General features: G+C 37.0%; 1 long non-coding RNA gene across 1 annotated transcript; it reads left to right on the top strand.

Annotated features, from left to right (window-relative positions):
• Positions 1-4,312: 4,312 nt before the first annotated feature.
• Positions 4,313-8,110, top strand: LOC143441924 (uncharacterized). The gene is made up of 3 exons (XR_013109676.1): positions 4,313-4,447; positions 5,185-5,295; positions 6,748-8,110. It is a non-coding gene; the product is annotated as an uncharacterized LOC143441924 (long non-coding RNA).
• Positions 8,111-8,463: the final 353 nt, after the last annotated feature.

Here is an 8,463-nt window from a genome sequence, read left to right as displayed (position 1 = left end):
GGGAAAGGAGGAATGGGATGAGGAACTGTGGGAAGAGGGACTGATGGGGGGCAATGACTAGAATGTAAACAAATTCTTTTAAAAATGCATTTGGAATAAAAAAAGTAACTTCTGAATTTATAATGCTTAGAATTGGGAGTGTATAATACGTGATTGCCCTTACTTTAAAATGTAGGGATTCATTTATTGACATTCACAGACTGAATTGACAGGAGCACTCATCCCTCCTAGGGACTCTAACACGTGATCTTCCTATGTCCCTCTCCAAATAAACAGTGCCTCTAGTCACCTGTCTATTAGAGCCCTGTCTTTGCCATCACACCTTGATAATACACATGATTTCAACATTTGTGATATGTGTTTTTGCCATATGAGTACACTGCAGAAATTACCAGCCCAGACAAATCAGTATGTCTCATATTAGGTTTTACCTCCTATATAAAAAACAAAGGAAGTGGACTTCTTACTTCATCCTTAGAACTTGTGGCAATGTGTTAACTTATACTGGGAGAATGTCCACGAGTCTGCTGATAAGCACCTACTTATATGTATTTTAAAACAAGAGTTTTATAGCAAGAAGGATCATGTAGATTTCTTCCCATCTATCCAGGTTAAAAAAAAAACAGGCTCAGTCTTTCATATGCACATCCTCTGCATCCCTCTCTAACTGTCAGCAGCGATGCCACAGAGAATCCAGTCTCGGCTGTTCTAACTCTCTATGTTAGTATCTTCCATATTTTAAAACTTGATTCAACAATCATTCCATACCAAGGGAGATACCATGACTTTTGAAATGTTCAGTGCCTTTCAATAAAAATAGATGAAATAATTTTACATAAGCAAGTTTAAAATGTCAGGAGAACGGAATGGATCTATTTGAAATCATTCCTGAAACAAAATTTGATTTATGTCAATTGTGCATGAAGAACAATGAAATAGAGAAACATTTTTGATATTACATGGTCCTTTGAAGGGGGATGGTCAGTTTTAGACTTCTGAGACTTAGCATCCTAAAATAATATCAGTTTGTTACAATATGTTAGAATATTTTCTGAAAGTTTGATTTAAGCTAACTCAAAAAATGGAACACATTGAAAACAAAATATGGTGAATTACTGTAGCGTATGAAATTTTATTGATAACTTTCCTGGGGAGTTAGGTTGATTATTTTATAATCACCACAATTTTTTAAAAATGTTCTGCAAGAGATTTTGGCAGCATCTCCATGGTGAACCATCTGAGTCTGAGTCTACAAATCTTTAAGCAGAGCTTCTCTGAAGACAGTCTTTCTTCTAGTCATTAAATGTGATGGTTTTATTAATGCATCTTGGTTTAAAAACAGATTGAAAATAATACATTTTGCATGTTTCTTGAGAACTTCAGAAGTGGCATATACCACATAGGGAAGGGAAGGAGCATAATAGAGATGAAGCCAGTGGTAAGCAGAGCACACTTTGTTTTTTAATGTACTTGTCTTGCTCTGGAAGAATTATTGAACAATCACAAGAATGCTGTTTTTAGGGATTTGTTTTTAACTGAGACTAGATTCTGAACTTTTTAAAAATTTATTCTCATTGTAAGCAGAGAAAAATTTCTATTCTTCAAGGGGATGCCCCTTTATCATTGTGATAATTTATAACTAGACTAATATGACCCCAAGGACCAGACTATCAGCATCTTTTACAGTGACTCTTACTTCAGCAATCTCAAGGAAGCTATTTCAAACCCCTAATATTATCAAGGTCTTAATATTTCAGAATTTCTAAGAATGATATGGTAGGTAAAGAGTCCAGAAATGTGGTTGAAGCACAGCTTTCAATGACATTTGGAAAAACTCAGTGTCTTTCCCAGCAGTGCTACAAGTTGGCTGATCTATTTCCTTTTTTTGAGTTGGAGAAAGTAGACTCAGACCAAGGAGCAAGATATTTCCAGAACACAGAAATGAGGGCTATCTTCCTGAGATGAATTGAAATAGGATCCCATAGCATGATTCCAAAGAGTTAGTTTCTTCAGGAGACAGTGGGCTAGTTTAATCTTTAATTCCTTTAATTCCTGTACTACCTTACTGATCACTACTAAGTAGATATTTCCTTTCCATTTCATGGCCCTCTTAACATTCCTCCTATACATTGTGTGCTAGAAGTGGATGAAGCACACTCTTGCAAGGTCATCCTTGTCTTCTCTCTTTCCTCTTGCCATGACCCAAGGTTCCCTTCCATAAACTTTCAGAAGGAGAGGGCAAAATGGAAGTTTTCCTTCTTGGACATAATTCTGCCATCTCTGTGGTCCCACTTCAAACACTTCTTCATTTGAAGTTCATTTGGTAATAAAACCTTGAAAAATGCTTCTTGTGTAATAGGCATATTTCCAACTTAATTTATATCACTGGTCATTTGCACCACTAACGAGCCACTTAACTATGCCAGTTGCCTAAATGTCACATCTTCCCAAATAGATTGTAGAAGAATAGAAGATGTATTTCACTATGGTATATCTCCAGGTGCATGGAGAGATTTTCATATGATGATAATTCAAAGACAATTTGACTTTATAAACTCAACAGATATTTCTAATAAAAGTAGCTCAAGGATAATGTCAGAAGATATGAAGATTTTATCAAAATATTTCCTGCATTTATAGCACCTTCACACTTGAGGAAACAACAATGTAAAACTAAATAAATGTCAACTATAGAAAGATCCTAATGGTCTACAAAAGTAGACATTGAATATAGAATCATATTAAAGTCTCTAGTTCAATAAGCAGGGATTCAAATCTTTCAAATGGGAAATTCTGGAAAGATATTAAAAAGCCACACATGTAAATGAGAAAAAGATTAGTATGGGATGAGTTTAGGGCTGGGGGCATGGCTAGCTCAGTGGGGGAGTAGTTGCCCAACATGCATTAGGTCCTGGGATTAATTCCAGACTACAGAACCAAAACAAGGCTTCATATTTGACTCCAATACAAGCTATTTTTCTCACTTTAGGGGCCTGGATGAAAAACAAAAGTTGAGTCTAATGCAGTAAAAATTAATCCTTTAATTCATTTCTTGTAGCTAGGTAGCCCAAAACATGTTTTATGTCTTACCTAATGGGCAGGCCACTATCACTGTCCTGTTAAATCTACAGATGCATGGAGAGAGAGAAATTACATTGTAAAAAACATTAGTAATCTGACTGCCAGAATACTGGATGCCCCAGACCCCAGGCTCTCTTACTGTGGTGCATTCTCCACTGCTTATATGACACTAAGTTATGAGAAACATAATTTTTAAAGAACTACTAATAATCTCCAAATGTGACATTTTCTCAAAACTCCCTCCTGTACCCACTGTCATTGAAGTCTCCTCTAGTGACCAATAGATTAGTGACGCCATGGCCTACAGCAGTATGCTACCACCTGCCTCTTTGTTAATCAAACCTTCCTTACTACTGTCTTATATGACATCCCAACTCACCAGCTCAATCTACTCCAAGGCTCATTGCCATGGCCATGATATTGTTGGAAACTCTGTGCCTATCCTAACTACCTAGTTTTATCTTTCTACTATTAATATGCAAACCACTTTTAATTTCATTATTAAATTAATCCTGACTTATCAGATATGTCTTAAATGTCTGAAGGCTCAAACTAGATGTTTGGTAAACATGTACTAACTGATTAAATAGTCTAAGATGATTTTTCAAAGTACAGTTAGGTCCTAGTGGGTCAATTCTTGTCTTGCTAAGCAGCCTGCACTGTTTTCATCCATCCTTCTATGTAAATATGCATAAGTTCAATAGTTCTAAAGGGAAAATATACACTGAGGCACTTTTGCCTTTTTTTTTTTTTTCCATGAAAACCACATTGTTCTGAAACATTCCCTGAAGAGATTTGTCTCAGACAGAATTCTACAGACACTTCCATATTTAGAGGTGTTAAATTTATTTTGAATACCAAAAACTTAAGACCAAAGCACCCAAGTGTGTTTGCTTTTTTATAAGTCTTTCAGCAGGTCAGACCCGACAGCTTGATGTCCCGGGTTGAGTAATGAATGCAGAATGTACCACATGAGAATTTTAAGACAATCTGTAAGAAAATGGAGGAAAAAATTTTCACATTTTACCTACTACACAATAAAGAATAGATATCAGTTTCCCACTGTTGACAGTGCTATGAATTGACTCCCAGTCATTCCCAGTATGGGACGTTTCAACCCACAGAGCAGAGTTCTCACATGTCCTCAGTATGTGTCTGTGGGACAGGTCTTTAAAAGTTTGCATTTCCCTGGTTAATTTTCAACCTTCAATGGACAAACAGGCAGACATGTGACAACAGATTGCTTTCTGCCGACCTTTCAGGTGCTTAGCTTCTACATACCTGGGTGTGATTAAATCCTCCAAGAGCTACAGTTGAGTTAGCCAGGGATAGCTTCCTTGAGGTTGGTCACTCTGCACACAGCAAGGTACAAGCATTTTATGAGTTTTTTTTGTTGTTGTTGTTGCTGTTGCTTTTCAGTTAATTATCATAGGATCACTTCTAAGGTTAAGAAAAAAATTAAGAGAAAAATCGACAGTTGTTAGTAGGCTAATTCTCAGTGGTATAGAGGCCTGGTTAGCTCACTGCAGTTTCCTGACCAAAATTCACCATGGCACAGGCAGACAACTGACATTTTGCCTCTGCCTGTATCTGTGGCCAGTGATAATTAACCTGAAGGTAAAGAACCAGTCATGTTCTTAATACAACAAGGCACCTCTTTCAAAGTTGGGGCTCTTCCTGTTTTAATAATCAAAAGGAAGAGACCTTTGGTACTTAATATTTAAACAAAATGTTTAATATTTACACAGTAAAGTTCTTCTTCTGATATTAAACCAGCATTAAAGCAGGGATGGAAATTGGTTTATAATCTCTGACACCGGGCCTGGAACCTTGTAGTGCTGTAAACAATGTCACTCCTCAGATGGGCACCACCTGCAATGGGTTCAGAAATGTCAACTGTAATTAAACATTTTATTTCAAGGATAATTCATAGGTTATGTGCATGAAGGACTGCTTTTTCCGCCATGAGAAATTTCAAAGTACTGGGCTGTGTAAATAAGAAGCAGGTCTGCTTTATTATTATTTCATGTTTTAAGAAAACATGCAAACGGGCTGAGTCATAATTATTATTGTTCTTAAACATATGCTTCATATTTTTCAAAGATTTTTAAAGTCAACTTCATGAAGTCTGAAAGGCAATGCCTCATCTCCCTCTAGCTAGAAGTGAGGATGCAGAGGATAAAGAAGGTCTGCAAAGTACCATAACCTTCTGTGGTAAGTCGTGGCGAGATTGGAATTAAGACTCACCAGCCCCTGGAAGTTGTCTCTGAAGCATTTCTTGTTTTAACATTTTAGTTTTAATGAAAACTCAAAGACAATATGAAAGAAATGACAATTACAGGCCACTCAAAGGTGTGGGGGTCACCTAATACCACTCCTATGCCATAACCACATATTTTACAGTAAGTATCATCTACTAAAGAAAACATCTTCTGCACACAAATAAGCTTTAGAACTGATCAAGGACATCTGACCTGGGAACAGGGGTCACCTTTTACAGGTGAGCACCCAAAGGAGAGAAGCCTCATACTTGGCAAATGCAGGCACAAACACTGGGATACTCTTTTAAGGATCAAATGTTCATTCTAGAACATATTTTTTAAAGAGTGGATTTTAGTGTAAAAATACAACCGACTGGAAGGCCTCCCATCAATATTACGAAATGCATAGAATATGGACACATGTTATTTCGCTTAGAACCCTTTTTGTTTAGAAATATCATAGCTATGAACTATGTGAAAAATTCTGAGAGAGAAATGACATACTTAAAATTCTATAACAATGTATATACTAATCAGAATAATATCTAGATTAAAAATCTGCTCTTAGGAAAAACCATTGAAGAAATGTGCAAGTATGAATAGGGGAGCAAATGGTATGGTCCTGTTTTCCAAATTTCCACAATAGGATCATGGCTATATTAAAAGCCCTTGTCCAGCGGGAAAACAACCACTTAGGGGAATTAAAAAGCCCATAGGACACTTGTTCACTGAACCACACAACATATGAGGTGGAGCAGACATTTGATGGAAGCCTGGTTCAAACACTATGAGAATGTCTGTGTCTCCACATAACATACTCATCATATATAGAAGACTCCACAAAGAGAAGTCACAAAACCGAATAGGGAGGGAGAAGGTGGTATTGGAATATGTAGCGTGCTGGTTTGAGATAGGGGTTTCTATTAAATTAATTTTTGATGCTAAGCATTAGACAATCCCTTTACCTTCCTGCTAAGATGGTACTAGCCTGGCTACAGGCTGGAAGGAAGATCAAAGTTCCCAGGCCCAGCTGTTTCCAGCTCTGGCTAGGAAGGCAATAAAGGTGATGACCTAGGTTATGTCTGTGGCTTTCACTAAATAGGATTAGAGCATGCCCTCTGCACTGCAGCTACATGGATGCCACTAATATAGACCAGGCACAGATGGATTAATTTTCAAATCATTTTATTTCAAGTCAGGAGAAAGCATGTGCCTTAGGCTAGAGAGCTAGTAAATGACGAAACTGGTAAGGTGGCACAAATGGTCACATTGACTGTTCCACCAATCAAGATGCTGATATAGATAAACTTGATGACAGATACAGGTTCTTTGTCTCGCACCATCAATCAATATTTGGTAGCTGCTTCTCATGTGACTTAGAAAGGCCTCTCGCTTTCCCTTTTAGTCTGATTTGATTCTCCACTACGGTTTGGCTTCCAATTCTAATCTACTCTGAAAAAAAAAAAAAAAAGGATCCATCAGTGCAATGGAACTGCCACAGTGACAATGCTTAAAGCTTCCTCAGGAAAACTCCCAGAAGCTGCATTTCTAGTCTCAGCTGTAGAGAAGCTCAGGATCCTGCTGAGGCCTTTGCACAAAGACCAGAGACAGGGATGTCACAGTCCCCGAAGAGACGTCAAGAAAAGATTCTTCCCTTCAGAGATGCAACAATCTAGGAGAAAAAATTCTCAAGGCCTACACCTGACCAGATAAGAAGAAACTCATTTAAAACAAATACAACACTCAAAGCTATTGTTTTTCACCACAGAAATTAATTGATTAACTTTTCCTTCTGCAAATATATTACTGAAAGTTTCTCACTGTACAAACTCTCCAAACAAAATTAATGGTTTTGTTTTGAAAATTAATTTAGATATTAAAAAATTATGTTTTCCACCAAGATCTCAGTTACTCAGATTAAATATTAACCAAAAGCTGTCTTCTGCTTAAATGGAATTTAGCCTTTGAAGTGTTTTTATTAATCTTTTCTGATGGAGGTGCTTGAAATTCCAAGAGAGTGGTACTGCCACCGTTCCTGCATCACTTACTGTAATTTATTTTCAGAACATAATTCTATTTATAAATGAAAATCCTATTAAAAGAAGACAAGAAAAATTAGTCCTAGACTTTGCATTGGTAGAGTAGAAACAAAATGAGCGGCCTAACCTGAAGTGACATTTACAAATTACCTGTTAATTTAAACCGGGTTGAGGGATGACAGGATTTAGTCAGACTGACAGAAAGTACCAAAGCAATGACAGTTGAGTCTGGAGTGGTCATAAAGCTCTCCCTGCTCCGACATTTATCTGTGTTCTTCTACTACCCCAACGCTTCCCCCCAAAAGCTCCCTGCCTTGTAAATAATATATTTCTAAAAATATTTACACTTTTGGCAGGTGAAGGAGAAGGAGTGGTACCCAGGCAGGGGATTTACTCCTCTGTTTCAGGGTTTGAAGTAATGCACTGAAAGTGGCTTCTGGCATTAGTCATGTGAATGCCCAGCTTATATAACCCCTGATAGCAATTGTTTTCTTCTAAGGTGTCTTCAGTTAAATATAAGGACCCCAAAAGACAGTGAGCATGAACACTGACCTTCACTGTCTCCAATCCTGGATTACATGTGTTGAACAAGTGCTTCCTGATTGTTTTTTCTTTTAAAAAGAATTCTACTTGATTTACAAATTGAAACATTCAGGAACATCTACAGAAAATTCACAAGACAATAATTGCTTTAAAAATGTCTCAGAGAGAAATAGAATTGCTGCGGACAGGGATTGCTTTAGTCCAATCAAAATCACTTCTAGCAGTAATAACCAGCTGCATACATTTACAATATCAGATATTTTGACTAAATATCTAAATAGACGTAGTAGTTAATCTTTTTCCAAAAACTTCTAGTCTACCTTCAGTTTATATGAGGATGTATGGGGGTTTTTTTTGGTGAGGTAGCACTAATAAGTGATATAGTTTTTAAATATAGTGTACACAGAACACACAAGAATGGACACATTCACAACACATAGCACACATCATATGCACACTGAACATATATCCACAATGCACAAATAGATAAACACACATAGTGTGCTAGCACCTTGGTCTTTTCTGACCTCCATGTCTCT

This window comes from Arvicanthis niloticus, chromosome 4 (genome assembly GCF_011762505.2).
Source record: "Arvicanthis niloticus isolate mArvNil1 chromosome 4, mArvNil1.pat.X, whole genome shotgun sequence".
NCBI lineage: Eukaryota > Metazoa > Chordata > Mammalia > Rodentia > Muridae > Arvicanthis > Arvicanthis niloticus.
The sequence above is the reverse complement of the archived record's forward strand: the minus strand, read 5'-3'. Positions and strand labels throughout refer to the sequence as shown.